Source organism: Eulemur rufifrons, chromosome 9 (assembly GCF_041146395.1).
Source record: "Eulemur rufifrons isolate Redbay chromosome 9, OSU_ERuf_1, whole genome shotgun sequence".
In the NCBI taxonomy this organism is placed as follows: Eukaryota; Metazoa; Chordata; class Mammalia; order Primates; family Lemuridae; genus Eulemur; species Eulemur rufifrons.
The window spans coordinates 14,155,987-14,172,778 of record NC_090991.1 but is presented as its reverse complement, the minus strand read 5'-3'; the positions used below and the strand labels follow the sequence as shown (position 1 = coordinate 14,172,778).

At 50.4% G+C, this 16,792-nt stretch overlaps 1 protein-coding gene across 1 annotated transcript in view; it reads left to right on the top strand.

Moving 5' to 3' along the window:
* The window catches only part of RAP1GAP2 (RAP1 GTPase activating protein 2), a 228,243-nt gene that overhangs the window by 94,300 nt on the left and 117,151 nt on the right, over window positions 1-16,792 (top strand). The gene's annotated exons all lie outside the window — the stretch shown is intronic.

Here is a 16,792-nt window from a genome sequence, read left to right as displayed (position 1 = left end):
CACCCATGGAAAACACAGGAGCAGCCACCCAGCCAAGAAGATCCCCAGGCCTCCTGCAGCCCCGTCTCTGGCTACTGCTCTCTCTACCCTGCTTTACAGCAAACTTCTGGAAGACTCGCCCTGGCTTTGCTTCTCACCACTGCAGGGCGGCTGCTCTTGCCACCAGGCCTGTGGTCACTTCTGCCCTCCGCTTGCTCGGCAGCATTCGACACAGCTTCGCGCTCCTTCTTGAAAGGCTCTCCTCATTTAGCTCCCAACTGTCAACCTTAAGAAGGAAACTGAGGCAAAATTAACATAGTGAGTTTATTTGGGCCAAGGTTGAGGACAGCTGCCCGGGACACACTTCCAGGTTGCCTTGGGGAGTGCTCCCTTCAACTTTTGTTACAAGCAGGTTTTTAAAAACCTTTAGGCAGAAGGGACAAGGAGTGGATGCAAAGTTGTTTGGCAGGAATTCTCACTGGTTTGCGGAGCTAGCGTTGGTTAATGATTGGCTGTACACTGTTGAACTCTAGGGCATGAGTTGTGGGCCCGGCGTGTGGCACTTTGTGGCACTTTATGGCTACATGGCGTCAGTTAGTCCAGAGCCTACCCAGCCGGTGGCTTCAAGGGGTAATTATCTAGCTCAAGGGGGGAATGAGAGTGACTGTCCTCTGGGCCTGATGATTAAAGATTAAAAGTTTCTTTTCTTTCTCAGGACAGTGACAGCTGGCCCTCTGGTTTCCCTCGGTCTCCTGGCCTGTCGGCCTCATCTCCTCCTCTGCTCGACTTCCCCGTGGTGTTGAGCCTGGGCCCCTTCCTCTTCTCTTTTCCCTTGGTGACCTCCACCTGGATGTCTAATAGGCGTCCCGCACTGAACATGTCCAAAGTGGAGGCCTGGCCCCCGTGCTGGCCGAAGTCAGCCTTCCTGTAGCCGCCGCCTCCCATCTCAGTTGCTTAGGCCTAAATTTTTGGAATCATTCTTGACTTCTCTATATTGTTCTTATTCCCCACATCCAATTGGTCAGCATGTTCTGTTGGCGCTGCCTTCATAACGCATCCGGAGTTGGCCCACTTCCCGCCATCGGCTCTCACCTGGGTGGTTGAGGAACCGTTTAACTGGCCTCCCTGCTGCCCTGTTTGGCCCTTTTACAGCCTTTTCTCGACAATGCAGTCAGCGTGAACCCGTGAAACCGTGGGTCAGATCACATCTCCGCTCTGCCTAAAAACTTCCTTCTGTGGCTTCCTGTAGTAAGAGCCAAAGTTCTCACCGTGGTCACTGCCCTATGTGACCTGCCCCCTGGGACTTCCCTGCCCTCCCTTGGCTCCTGTTCTTTAGTCATTGCTCCTGCACTAGCCACACTGGCCTCTTTGCTCTTCCTTGACCATCTTAGGTTCCTACCTCAGGACCTTTGCACTGGCTGTCCCTTCTACCTGGAATGCTTTTGGATAGCCTCATGGCTTCCTTCCTCACTTCCTTCAGGATTTTGGTGAAATGTCACCTCATTAAGGTGTTCTCTGATGACACTATTTAAATCTGCGAGCTTTTCTCTGCTTTATTTTTCTTCATGGCATTTATCACTACTTGACATATGTCGCATTTGAGGTTTTTACATTATTCAGTGTTTATGTTCTCTTTTCCCTACTAGAATATGAGCTCTGTGAGGGCAGAGCTTTTGTCTGTTTTGTTCTCTGTTTTCCTCCAGTGCCTGGCACAGCTCCTGTCGCATGGACGGGCTCAGTGAGGATGCGGGGAAGGAATGTGTGCAATTTGGTCCTCACGGGGAGGGTAGCGGGAAGCCAATTCCAAGGCCTTTCACGGGGGACTCATATGATCAATTGATATTTTGGGGGGTCCCTCTAGCTTCTGGGGGAGATGGTTCTGGAGTGTGACAAGAGTGGGATCATGGGGATCGGCGGGAAGATGTCAGCGCCTTGGAGATGCTGGTGGGGGGGTGGACACTGATGGACCCGAGAGAAATGTAGGAGGCGGAATGACAGGATTGCTGATTGTTAGAGCTGCGCTTCTCAAACTTTCCTGTGCACACAAGTCACCTGGGTATCTTGTGGAAATGCAGACTTGCACAGGGGGACAGTGGGCCTGGGGTGGGTCCCCAGAGTCTGCTTCCAGGTGAGACCCGGGCCTCTGGTCCTGGGACACACTTTGGGTAGGAAGGGTGGGATGTCAGGGCTACGGCAGGAAGGAGAGTCGGGAACACTTTGTGCCTTAATTGAGAGAGAACCCCCAGAAGAAGGAACAGGTCGGAGGGAAATGGTGATGTAATTTTTGGACACGTTGGGTTTGAGGTGCCTGTGAGGCCCCAAGTGGGCATGTCCGGGTGGCTGCGTTGTCTGAAGCTCAGTGGACATGCCTGGGCTGGAGGTGGAAAGGGGGAGTCGTCCTAGTGAGGCTGAGTGGGGAGAGGGTACAGTGGGGACACTCAGGGCTGCGGGGACCCCTCTTCCTCTCTGGAAGCTGATCTCGGCACGGAAGACCCAGCACCAGGGCAAAGGCACGGGCTAGGACACCTGGTGGTGTTGGGGCAGGTGTTTTCTTCACTGGCTCATTGAGGCCTGGGCCAGTGGGTTCAACAGCCTGACTGAGAGAATGAGCTGGAGCCTTTCTCCTGGAAGGAGGAGGCCACCCTGGTGGGTGAGGGGAGCGGGGCAGGGAGGAGGTGGCACATTCTCCGGTTTTGGTGCAGCTGTCCCAGGGAGCCTGTCCTGGAGCATTTATGTGTCCCTGCTGCCCAGGAGCCCTGCTGTGCACTCTGGCAAAACTAGGCACAGATCCTACTTAGCTGCTTGGCAGCTGGGGGACCTCGGGCAAGGCACTTCATCTCTCTGGGCCTCGGTTTTCTCATCTGTGTGATGGGTAATAACAGTGCACTCTTTATGTGGTGTGTGAGGGTCACAGGATGGTGTGACATGCTGAGCCAAAAGGCTGGCGTTGGCAGGTGCTCAGCAAGGTTGCAATGCTATCTCTGGAGGGTACGGCACAGTCAGGATGGGCTCTGGCCTTGCCCGCTTCTTCCCTTCTCTGCCCACTGCACATACCTGGCTTGGCCCCCGCTCCAAGCCCTTCTTACGTTGAAGGTCTCTGCTTCCTCCTCGGTCCCTCTCCTTGCCTTGAACCCTCTCCCTCCGTTCAGCTCAGTCCCCACTGATTTCTGTTGCTCTGAATCCCACTGGCACCCTGGCATTCAAGCTTGTCTCTGTCCGTTCACCCTCCCCTCCTGAGCCTGACCGTAATCCCCGGGGTAGGGGCAGTCTAATCAGCTGTCTGTCTGTGTCCCCTGTGAGACCTCAGAGTCCTTGAGGCTGGGTAGGTGCTGAGGATCTAGAGGGGACGAGGTGGGCCTGATCCCTGCCCTCCTGGAGCTCACAGGCCAGCAGGGAAGACGGGCATCGAGCCGGTCGGTACAGTGGAGGACCTGGGAACAGGGTGCAGCAGTGGCAGAGAGCACGGGGGGCCCTGACCCGGGATGGGCACCAGCGCACGACGTCTCGAGGGAGGGACATTTAGGGGATGAATAGGACACAAGTAGACAAAGCCTGGGGTGGGGTGGGAGTGTGGGCCAAGAGAAGGGTCTAGACAGGGGGAGCAGCACGTGCCAAGGCCCCGGTGTGAGTGAGAGGGAGGCTCACAGGGGGACCGCTGCCTCTGCGGGAGGTGAGGCTGGATGGGCCGTTGGACAAGCGGGCCCTGAGGGCGTGTTAGAAGGTTGGGTTTGAGCCCTGGTGGTCATGGGGAGCCCTTGGAAGGAAGACGTCACAATCCACTTCACATTTTTTTACTTTCTTTTTTTTGATCATGGTAAAACACACATTACATACAACTTACCACTGTAATCATTTTAAAGTGTACAGTTCAGTGGCATTAACTACACTCACGGTGTTGTGCAACCATCACCACCACTCTTCTCCAGATCGTTTCCATCTCCCAGATGGAAGGTCTGCACCCATGAGCGGTCACGCCCTGCAGCCCTGAGCGGCCGCCAGTCTGCCTTCTGTGTCTGGGTCTACCTGTTCTGGGCGTTTCATAATACAGGTCGAATGTCCCTCATCTGAAATGCCTGGGACCAGGTGTTTAAGACTTTGGAGTTTTTGCATTATACTCACTGGTTGAGCATCCTTACCCTGAAAATCCAAATTCCAGAATGCTGCAATGAGCATTTCCCACTCAGAAAGTTTCAGATTTTGGACTTTTGGATTTGTGATGCTCAACCTATAAATGGTGGAATCATACAATGAATGGTCTTTTGTGTCTGGCTTTTTTTCACTTAGCATAATGTCTTTAAGATTCATCCCTATCATAGCACATATCAGTACTTCATTCCTTTTTAAAGCCGAATAATGTTCCATTGTATTGCTGTACCACATTTTGTTTGTCCATTCATCTGTTCATGGACATTTGGGTTGTTTCCACCTTTGGTTATGGTGAATAGTGTTGCTATGGACATTTGTGTACACATTTTTGTTTGAACACCTGTTTTCAGTTTTTCTGGAGTGGAATTGCTGGGTCATGTGGTAATTCTACATTTAACTTTTTGAGAAGCTGCCAAACTGTTCTCTACAGTGGCTGCACCATTTTGCGTTCCCACCAGCAATGTATGGGGGTTCCAGTTTCTCTCCATCCTTGCCAACACTTGTTATTATCTGTTTTTTATTTTCAATTATGGCCCTCCTAGTGGTATGACCAGCTTTCATTTCAGAATAGTCACGGTGTCTCCTTCCTGGGGAATGGATTGAGGGGGTGCGATGGATGGAGATGGGTTAGGATGTGGGTGCCACTCTCCAGGTGAGAGATGATGGGGTAACAGTGACAGTGTGTAGAGAGACTGGGACAGATTAGTGAGATGGTGAGGACTCAGTGATGCACTGGAGGCCGTGGGTGGGGACGTAGGGGCTCAAGCTTGATGTGTCCATGCCATGTCCCCAGTGGCTAGCATTGTGCAGGCACACAGGGGTGCTTTGTAAATACTCATTGAACAAATGCCAGATCCCCAAGGAGAAGAAATGGGGACGTTGAGGCTCTTTGTGCCCTTACTGAGGGCCCCTCCCCTGACAGCTCCCTGAGGGTCTTGGAGAGGTGGGGTTAGGAGAGGCTTTGGGCAGCCCCTCTTCCGAGGGAGGCTGCAGGTTACATTGGCTGGGGGTGGGCAGCAGAGCAGCCTCCAAGAACCACTTCCATCCTTTCTATTTCAAGGTCTCCAACCCCGGGAGACCACGAGGGCAGTGCTGGGGAGCTGGAGAGAATGGCCTTTGGGCGTGTGTCTGAAGCTTGGGGGGGGTCGAATGAGGGCTGAACTGGCCCCTTTGAGGGGCAGTGAAGCCATTTCTGAGCTCCGCAAGGCTGGCGTGAAAGCACCTCCCGTCTGCAGGTTGGCGCCGGGCGCAGCCCCCTCAAAGGAGCTCCCTCTGTTCTTGACGTTTCCGTCAGGGGTCTGGGAGGGGCCAGAAGGACCTGGCCAGCCCTCTGCAGTTCCCATTACTGGTCCCCTCTGCAGGCCTCTGCTCTGGGCGTACAACCCCCGCCTGCTGGGCCTTCTCCAGCGGGGCAGCCTTTCAAATGATGGATTTGGGCCTTGATGGGCAGGGAAGTGTGTTCGATCTAAAAGCTTCCAAAAGCTTCTCTCTCACTTCCTCCTCTTTCCACCCTGTCCATCTTTCCTCTCTCTCCTCTCTCCCTTTTTGTCCTCTGCTCCTGTTTCCTTTTTTTCTCCCCTCTGTTCTGTAAATCTGTACAACAAACACATTTAAAAAATTTTTCATTTATTTCTTCCATCTGCAGCTCAGAGCAGGATAAAGCTGTAACCCTGCTTCAGAGTTGGCTTTTGAGCCCTGGGCATTTGTCAGCCCCGTTTCTGGTGGCTGCGGGGTGATCGGTAGAGAATCCCAGGCGGCTGCCTTGTGGCCTGGGGCCTTGCCAGCTGGGCCTCAGGGGCTCTGACCCAGATAGGCGGCGGGCGGCCCTTTCTCTCTGCTCCCTGCTCACGTTCCGGTCCACAGAGGGACCCAGAAAGGATAGGAAGTGTCTGGGAGACTTTATTTTTTTGATTTTTCATTTATTAATATTATTTTTTCAGAGAGAAGGTCTTGCTCTGTTGCCCAGGCTAGAGTGCAGTGGTGTGATCACAGCTCACTTCAGCCTCCAACTCCTGGGCCCCAGCGATCCTCCTGTCTCAGCCTCCCCTGGTCGTTGGGATGACAGGCATGAGCCACAGTGCCCAGGGGACTGGGAGGCTTTTGCCAGTCTTTGAGCAATAGCAGAAACTAGACAGGTCACCACAGTCGCCCACCGATGTGTGTGGACTGTGGCTCCTGCTAGACTCCCCCTCTGCCTGCTCCCCTCTCTCCAGGGGGAACAGATGTGGCCTTTGCTTGGCCAGTTAGGAACTTTCTGTTCAGCACTGTTGGAGGTAGTGGGGGGACGTCAGGGGTGCAGGATGTGGTCCCATAAGCTTCTGGTTTTCACTAAAACCAGAACCGTCCTCACAGGGCAGGACTCGAGCAGACAAAACTAAGTGTGTTGAATTCGTGCTTTGCTGTGGGGCCGGGAGCACTGCCTGCTGCCGAGTGCGGAGGGGGCTGCCGCAGTCCCTTCCTTCAGCCTCCCACCCGCTCCCTCCATAAACGGGAGAGGTCGGACCACAGGTCTTGGAGTCAGAGTTCTTGAATTCGAGTTCTGTTTCCTCCGCTGACTAGCGTGTTCTCGTTAGCAAATCACTCAGCCTTTCCCAAGCATCAGCTGATGCATCTGTATATAAGATGAAACCATCACTCCTCGTCCTGATCATCCTCACAGAATTGTGCCTGGCAGAGAAAGCCGTCATCACCGTCATGGCAGATAGTTACACAAACGTAAAGCCTTCGCAGGAACAGACGTTCTTTGAGGGCTGGCAGGGCAGGAATGCTGCCCTGGGCCCTGTGGGCTATGGGGAGATGGGCCGGACAGTCCCTGCCCTCAGCGCGGTTACAGCCTGGTGTGCAAATAGACAGATTTCTTGGAGGATTGCTGGAAGGTTCTCAACATGCCTTCTCATGGGGCACCGACCCAACAGAGCCCCCGAGTGCTTCAGCTCATTCAGCAGATAGTCACTGATGTCCACAGGAGCCAGGAGCCAGGAGGCAGGAGGGGAGCGGGGAACTGGGCCGGTGGGCTGGGAGTACGAGCAGGGGTGAGGCCCAGCTGCCCCACCAAGCCTTGAAGCTGTGCCCAGGCTCCTCGAGCAGAAACAGGCTCTGCGCTCTCTCTCTGTTTGGCCGATCCTCATGTCCCACCACTTGTACTAAGTTTGAGTCCAGGGGCCTGAGCAGCGCCTGTTTACTTGGATGATTTTCTGGGAGCGGCCTCTCCCTGCCACCATTGGATTTAGCAGACTGGGCCAGCGTGTGGATCTGGGAGGGAAAGACAGAGGCCCAGGGCAGAGACCCTGAATCCTCACTGGCTCCAGCTGCCTGCAGAGGCGGCCTTCATGCCTCCTGGGGAGAACAATGCCGTGTCCATGGATAGACCCTTCCAGCGTTACTGACATTGATGCATCATCTTGTCACTTAAGCGACCGGGGCAGCTGGAAATGATTCAGCAGGACGGCCGAAATGCCAGCCTTTCTCAGCCCTGATTCCCCGTGGCAGGTGCCGAGTCTGCTCCCTGGGGCCCGTCGCTCCGGTTTGACATGTCGCATCAGAAGAGCAGAAGGCAGATGCGGCAGGGCCGTCTCTGCACGCAGTCCACTTCCACAGATGCCCTGCAGTTTCTGAATTGTTTTTTCCAATGAGTGCTATCGGAAATATATGTATTAATATTTATAATAAAAATTTAAAAATTAGAAATAGGATGACAGTCTCTTAGTGGTGTCCTTCGAAACAATTCAAGAATGGGTTATTTGTATTTAAAAGGATATTTTCGTGGGCATTTAGCAAATGAAAAAATAACTTTCTCTCAGAAGAAATAACACCCATCTCAGGTGCTTCCCAAATACCCTTTCCCCGACAGAGGGTTTGGGGAATGATCTCAGTGCCTCAGCCGACCAGGGCTGCTGGGGTGGGGGGTGGGCGAGAGGCCAAGGGCTCTGAAGCAGGAGTGCAACGGAGGGCAGCCGTCCAGAGCTTGCCCTCCCTTAGAATCCCAGCTCTGCCGCTTTCTTGCTGTGAGGCCTTCCACAAATCACTTAACCTCTCTGAGACTTGGTTTCTTTTATGTTATTAATTTTTTTCTTTTTTTCAGAGGCAAAGTCTCGCTGTGTTGCCCAGGCCAGAGTGCAGTGGTGATCATATAGCACGCTACAGCCTCTTAACTCCTGGGCTGAAACAGTCTTCCTGCTTCTGCCTCCTGAGTAGCTGGCACTATGGGCATGCCACTGTGCCTCACTGAGCCTCAGTTTCTTCATCTGTAAAATGGGAGAATAATTCTGTATCTACCCTAGAGGGTTGTTGAAAAGATTAAATGAAATCGTGCATGTAAAGAGTTTAGCATAACGCTAAGTAAATATTTGCCGATATAATGATGAAGGTGATGATGAATACTTTTGTTATCTCTACTATCTATGTCCAGAGGGAGAATCCAAGGTCAGGAGCAGAATTAGTTGCCAGGGAATAGCATGAGTTTAGTAACAGATCCAACCAGTGGAGAATGTGTTAACTCTGTTTCTGACTCTGCTTTTTTTGCTTTTATTATTTATTTATTTTTGGGATGAGGTCTCTCTATGTTGCCTAGGCTGGTCTAGAACTCATGGCCTCAAGCAATCCTCCTGCCTTGGCCTTCCAAAATGCTGGTATTATAGGCATGAGCCACTGTATAATTATTACTATTATGATGATTTTTTTTTTTTGAGACAGGGTCTCTGTTGCCCAGGCTAGTAGAGTATAGTGGTATCATCATAGCTCACTGCAATCTCTAACTCCGGGGCTCAAGTAATCCTCCTGCCTCAGCCTCCCGAGTAGCTGGGACTATGGGTGTATGCTACCATGACTGGCTAATTTTTCTATTTTTAGTAGAGATGGGTTACTCTTGCTCAGGCTGGTCTTGAAATCCTGAGCTCAAATGATCCTCCCACCTCAGCCTCCCAGAGTGCTAGATTACATGCGTGAGCCACTGTGCTGGCTTTATTATTATTTTTAAGTGACACATAATCATTGTACATATTTATGGGGTACAGTGTGATATTTCAATACATGTATACAATTTGTAATGATCAGTATAATTAGCATACCCATCACCCCAGACATTTACCATTCCTTTGTATTGGAGACATTTAAAATCTGCTCTTCTAGCTATTTGAAAATATACAAAAAATTATTGTCAGTTATAGTAATCCAGCAGTGCCATAGAACACTGGAACTTATTCCTCCTATCTGGCTGTAATTTTGTATCCATTTACCAAATTCTGGCTATCCACTTCCCCTTCTCAGCCTCTAGTAACAACTGTTCTACTCTCTACTTCTATGAGATCAACTTTTTCAGCTTCCACACATGAGTGAGAACATGCAGTATTTGTATTTCTGTGCCTGGCTTATTTCATTTAACATAATTTCCTTCAAGCTCATCCATGTTGCCTTGAATGATAGGATTTTTTTTTTTATGGCTGAACAGCATCTCATTGTATATACACACCACGTTTTCTTTATTCATCTGTTGACGGACCCTTAGGTTGAGTCCACATCTTGGCCATTGTGAATAGTGCTGAAATACACATGGGAGTGCAGATATCTCTTTGACATACTGATTTCAGTATCTAGTAGTGGGATTGCTAGATCATATAACAGTTCTATTTTTAGTGTTTTTAAAAAAAATTTTTTTAGTGTATCTTTCACCATATACAACCTGAAGATATTTTTAGTGTTTTGAGGAATGAGCATACTGTTTTCCATAGTGGCTGTACTAATTTACATTCCCACCAAGGGGGTGTCTTTTGAGTAGGGAGGTGAGGTCAGTCAAAGCAGCCGTAGTGAACAGACCAAATTGCGGTGGAGATAATGACAGCCCAGTGTCGACTCAAGTTAGCCCTCTTAGCTCTTAGGATCTGTGAGCTTTCCATTTGTTTATTCAATTTTCTGTTCATTCAGGGCTAGGCACTGTGCTGGGGACAGGCCAGTGGTCAGGGTGCATGTTAGAGACTAGCTGAAGGGGGAGGCAGGGGACTCTGTTCTCACTGGGTTGGAAGCTAGGCCTGCCAGGTGAGTGGGTTTCTGCTTACTTGGAGCTCTTGGTTATCCAATGGAGCTCCAGGCTTCTGAGTCCTTTTTCGGAACCTTCCAGCCATGAAATACCGCAAGGGTCATGGCCAGATTCCCATATGCCCCTGGAGGCTTTCACAGTTATCCTACCTTTCCTGATGTCCCAGAGAAAGAGGCCAGCATTGGGAGGAGGCAGGAGGTTTGTGGTTATTGGGTTTGATTAATCTGTGGTGGGTTTTGTAGGTTGGGTTAGAGCATGTTGTTGTTGAGATGAGATCACAAGCCTGGTCCCTGTGGGCCAAGTCAGCTGCGCTTGTTTGCTTGACCACAGGGTGGAACCCCCTGTCCTGGGCATTCACCTTCCAGTGATGTGCGATGGTCCCAAGCAAGAAGGGACAGGAATGACGATGGGCCAGGTGTCCTGTCTCAGTGCTGGAAACAGCTCCAACCCTTTGTCTTTCTAAAGAGTGAAACTTTCATAGACAGAGAATAATATTATGACAGCAATTGAATAGACCAGACAGATTTACCCTGAAATGCTGTGGTCTGTCCCCACCAAGATGATTATTTAGTGTGAATCATATTGAAAACCCCTGATCTGGTATGTTACTGAGTAATACCTTATTCAGAAGAGTTTAGAGTTAAGAGACTGAGTCTTAGCGTGCAGTGGGGTGATGGCTTAGCTGGGAGCCGGTCATCTCTGTGCTAGGGTGACTGCCAATGCTTATGGACTGTTTGGTGGTTTCTTAGCGTGGATGGTTTAGCACCGCCCCGTGCTGGGCCTGTGAGACGAGTCTTCTCTCCTTGTGTTTACCAGGAATTCAGCCAAGACATGGGACCCCTTAGTACACAGTGAATCCTTCCAGTGGCGCCATTTTATGTTTAAATTCAATAATGTGTACTTTTTATGACTGTGTAAATATTGTTTATTGTTTAGTTAAGGAAGGTACTATTATTATGTTTCCTTCCTTAAATAACTTTTCAATTTTCCTGGAGTTAATAATTAACTCCTGTTTCTACCACTAGCATAGTTTTCTATATACCTATCTTTATTTTTCTATTTTAAAATTTTTCCTACCATAATTTCGTTAATAGTCCTCCCACCCCCAAGCTTGTACTTATTAGATGTCCTGTCAATTCCATTCTTTCCACAAGGAGATCTGACTTCCAGAGCCCCCTGTCCTTTAATGGACTATTGATTTTTAACAGTAGACTCCCAAGAAAGGGTGAAAGGGAGTAAATTTTTTTGAGCTCTTGCATATTTCAGAATGTCTTTATTCTACTCTCACACTTTGTTGATAGTTTGCCTGGGTATAAAATTTTAGGTTGAAAGCAATTATCTTTGAGAATTTTGAAGGTTATTACATCATTGCCTACTAGATTCTAGAGTTGCTTTTGAAAAGCCTGGTGATACACTGATTCACATTCCTTTGTATATGGTGTATATTTATATTTTCTCTCTGGAATCATTGAGAATTTTTCATTTACCCAGGTTTTCTGAAATTTCCTGACAGTGTTTGGGTGGATCTTATATCATTCACTGTGCTGGGTGCTCAGGGGACCCAGAGACTCAGGACCTTCAGTTCTGGCAAATGTTCTTGTACTGTTTCTCTGATAATTTGTTCCTCTTGTGGTGAAACAACCATTTTATTATGCTTCAATTCCGCAGGTTAGGAATTCAGTTAGGCACATTAGGATGGATGGCGTGTCTGTGCTTTCACAATGTCTAGGATCTCATTTTGGGTGGCTCAGATGGCTGGAGATGGCTGGGACGCTCAAAGGGGCCATATGTCTGGGATCTTGGCTCTCTTCTCCTCATAGCATCTGCCAGGACTGAAGTGTCCAAGATGGATTCTTCAAGTGCATGGACTGGGATGTCTGGACCGTCTGGGCATTTCTCTGTGCAGCCTCTCCATGTGGTTAGCCACAGCACGGCAATCTCAGACTTTTTACATGCTGGCTTGCTTTCCCCAGAGCAAATGTTCCTAGAGATCGAGGTGGAAGCTGCAAGGGTTGCTATGACTCAGCTCTGGAAGTTGAGTAAGATTACTTCTGTCCCATTCTATTGGTCAACTCTGAGTCATAGGGCCAGACCAGATTCAAGGAAGGGGACCACACAGTGGCATCAGTACTAAGGGATACGGCCCATTAGGAGGCCAACTTTGGATATGGATACTAGCTGCCACAAATCCCCTCCCCTTTCTCTATTACCTCTTTCTGGAAGCCTTATTGGCCAGTATTGGATCCTCTGAGGTTTCTATCTTTTCTTTTTTGTTTTCCATATCTTTGTGTTTTTGTTCTATGTTTTGGGAGACTTCCTCAACTTAGTCTTTCCATGTTTCTAGTTTCTAACATCTCTTTCTTGTACCCTGTTCATTCCTTTTTTTTTTTTTTTTTTTTTAACATTCTCTCTGGGTTTCATGGATACAAAATCTTGTCTTATCTCTCTGAGAATATTAATTTACAATATTTTTTGAAGTTTCCATTGGTCCTTTACATTGTCTGTTTCCTTCAGGTTCCTATTGTTCATTTTGGCATCTCTCCCTCCTGTTGGAGGCTTCCTCAAATGTCTGGCCATCCTTGGCTTTCTCTCTGCACCCAAGAGTGAGACTCTAGGAAGATAATTGGGAGCTCTGGGGGCTTCCATGCAGGGTGGTGGTCGCTTGGTAGGTAGCAAGCTGCTCTTTCCTTTGGAGGAACCCAGATATTATCTTTCCTCAAACATTGTTCAATTTCTCCTGGTGGTGGGGCTTGGAGGGGTCTCTGGCTGATGGAGAAGTAATGGGGGTGTCAAACAGCTCAGCATCTCAAGCACCTACACCACCCCTCTTAGGCTTTGGTCCTTCATTTTAGGTGTGTTACCGAAAACTTGGCACTTGTCCACAGGCCGAATCAGAAGAACGAGCACAAGTGCTTTGGGGAGGAGGAAAGAGATTTACTTTGCTGGCAAAGGAGAAAAATGGTAGACCTTCTCATCTCAAAATCCAAATTTTTCCTGAACACAGACAGAAATACAGAGTTTTAAATGGAGAGTCCTTCAGTTCTAGGCTATTGTGGTTAATCAATCTCCCATCTCTGCCAAAGACAAAGCCTGTGAACTCTGCCAGATCCCCCCATCCCAGGGCTGGGGCCACCTGGGAGTTATTTCTTTTAACAAAAGACTTAACCTGCCTCAGGGATGCAGGTCAGGCTGCAGTTCCCAAAAAGAGTGGGGGAAGTTTTAAAAAGACAGTAAATATATATGTATTTTTCTTCTTCAGGCCCTTCCCTCTGTTACAGGTGCAGAGACCAGGAACCTTCTGGGGTTCCGCGAGTCGATACATTCACTTTTCCCGCTGTATCCTCCTGTGTGGGCACATAGGCTGGAGCTTCCACCAGCCTGCAAAGGCAGCAATCGTCCTCTATTCACTGTCTGCCTTCTAAGGACCTGTAATCTCTCGTGGGCTGAATTTTCCTCTTCCGTTACCCTTGTCCTGTCAGTTCACACTTTCCCCCCTTACCGTTACTTTAAGGGGCTTCAGAAGACGCGGAATAAATGCATGTGGTCAGTCTGACACGTTCATCGTGACAGCCTCCACAGGCTTAAGAATGTCTGTATCCCTCTCTCCTAAAGGAAGTGAGGGCTCATACTTATCACTACTTAAAAATGACTGTTATTGTGATAAATGTCAACATTCGAACTGAACGAATCATAAAATGAACACGTCCTGGCCATCCAGGTTAGGAGACGCTAACAGGCTGGGAAAATGCTAATCTCCCGAGCTCCTGTGACTCCATGGTTTTGCGAGTTTGATTCTGAAGCCAGCTGAGGCTGTGACCTTGTGCGCTGGCTGCCTTTGACCGACCATGATGTAGCTCCCTCCGCGGAGGCCAGGTGGTGCCAAGCAGGGCCGCTGACCGCTGGGGAGGCAGCGCTCAGTCGGCAGTTTCTAAGTGGTGCAGTGCGGTTTAAGGGCTGGACGGCACAGGCACTTCGGTTTGGCGATTTCTTTAGTGCTGGGGAAATGGAACCTCTGGTATAGCGGGTGACTTGCCGCCACTCCCTCCTTGGCGGTCACCGCTTCCCCGGGCTTCCCCCTCCACTCCATCCTGCTGGGTCTCCCACTCTCACCTCTCCTTTCCCGCCCCCTGGGAGGGCTCCTGTTGGTTTTTGCTTTACAGAAAGCCCTACACGTTCTCCCTGGGGAGCCCCTCTCCTCCACGGCCTCATCCTCACCTCTATTCTTGTGATACCCATCTCTCTGCTTAGGTTTCAGTTCTTTTCCGATCGGGTGTCCCTGGGGCCCTCGACTCGCCACGTGTCCAGAACGAACACTTTATCATCTCTCCTGCGAGGCTGACTTCCCAGTCTGGGTCACGGTTGCAGCATCAGTCATTCTGTTTCCTGAAACACGAGTCTTTGGTGTGTTCAGCTCTCTTCCTCCCTTACCTTCAGTCACTGAGCTTTCTTCATTTTCCCTCCAAAATGCCTTATGAATCTGACCCTCCCGCATCATTTCTGTGGCCATGAGCACAGTGGAGCCTCCCGTTTTGTTCCTCCCTCCAGCCACTGCTTCCTCTCTCTGCCCCCGTGAGTCCTCCAACAAAGCCCCGAGGGTCAGCCCCATCCACCTCCCTGTGCCTGCAGGATGGGGGTGACATTGCTGAGCGCCTGTTTCCCGGTGTCACCTGTCCTCCTGCCCTTGCTGTTTCTGTCACGTTCGTGTGCCACCTGCATTGGGTACTTGACAGTTTCCTTTAGCTGGCTCAGTTTTTAAAACTTTAATGGACTTGTTTTAGAAGGCAACTTTATGTCACTACCATAAAAGGAAAATCAGGGTGGCCACAAATGGAGGTTCACTGTGAAAAATCAGCAAATGACTCCTACAGCGAAGACCACCGCAGATCACCGTGGTGCCTGCAGGGGTGCTTGTGCCCCACCCTGGGACACAGCATGATGTGGAGGCTCCGCTGGAGCCGGCTCCTTTTCTTCCTCAGAGGCCATGTAGCACAGTGGTTAAGGTCATGGGCTCTGGAGCCAGACTGCCTGGGCCCAAGCCTTGCTCTGCTACTTTCCAGTAACATGACCTTGGGTAACTTCCTTAACCTCTCTGAGCCTCAGTTTCCCCGTCTGTAAAATGGGGCTAATATTTCCTCCAAAGGCTTGTGGGGAGTATGAAATGAGATAGTATAGTATATGTGGATCACTTCAAACCGTACCTGGTACATGTTAAGCCCTTGAGGACTGTTTGCCTTTCCTTTTTGGGGGCCTGCTGTGTGCCCTAAAGCGATGCGGTGGGGTTCCTCTGCGTTAGCGACCCCCGCTGGTCCCTCCGTGGTGGAAGTCACTGCCCTCCATGCCTCCGCCTGCTGATTCTCTCACAGATAAATGCCGGCCTTTCCCTCTAGCCTAGATCAGCTGTCACCTCCTGTGTGATCCCTTAGTGTCCTCAGGAGAGCTGGCCTTCTCTTCCCTGCGTCCCCATGGCACTTTATTCCATGTATCTGTTTTAACCCATAACCCACAGTTAACATGTGGCAGATAGGTCTTTTGTGTGGGAGTGCTGTGCCTTCAGGATGGTTTCTGCATTTTCACTTCTCCTGCCTGGATCATCATCTCAGATGCTTGTCAATAATGCAGACGTCGCCACCCACACTAAGACACAGCCCCCACCCCGTCTCCAAGAACTCATGCTTAAAGGACATGAGATGCCAGCCAGTGTCCTCCCATCGCAGCCTACCGTGGCACTTGGGCCAAGCGGGGCTGTTTTCTCATTGCGACAGAAAGAGCAGTAGAATTGGAGTCAGAAATGTTGGGGTCGAGGTCCAACTCTTGCGTTTCCTGACTCTGGGACCTCAGGCCCGCACCAGCCCCATGGAGTCTCTGCTTGCTCAGGTGTAAACTGTAAAGCATTGGCTCCACAAGCTGCCTGTTCAGCAAACGCTTATTTTCCCAGGTGTGGTGCTTTGCCCACGTGGGTGGGTTGGTCCATCACTCTGAGACATCAGACAGGCCCAGGCTTCCCCCACGAGGGGCCGCGGCAGGTTCTCCCCGGCTGGTTCCCCTGTGTCGTCCTGTTGCTCCTGGCTCCTGCCCTTTCTCCTCCACCTGGCCCACTTTAGGGGTTCAGGGTCCTCCAGGGAAGAACAGGGCCGTCCTTATCCAGCATACTCAGAGTGAAGCCAGGGTGTCCTTTGAAGCCGCGGCCACAGAGTATGGCCACAGAGGATGTCCCCGGCCTTCCTGTGGTCCCCATGAGCAGCCACATCTTGCTGGGCAAGGCCTGTGGCAGAGGCCACACCTGGCACACCTCCTGCACAGCCCAGGCCTGCGCCATATGTCCACTCCTTATACGGGACCTGTAGACTGACCCCTCCCTTGCCTCTCCCCTCACACAAGGGCCCTGGCACTCAGTAAGTGCTTTATGAATGTTTGTCAACAAACTAGTACTTCTTAACAAGTTCTTCCCGGAGATGCGGCCACTCACTCCCAGCAGGCCTGGCCTGAGGTGCTTTGGGAACTGGGAACTGCGCTTCCTCCTGGGAGAAGAGGACAGAGGCCTGCTGTGGGATGTGGGCTGCTTCCTCGGCTCTCTGGGCCTCAGTGTCCTTATCTGTAAAATCAGGCTATTGCATGGCGTCTAGTGGCTTCTGCCAG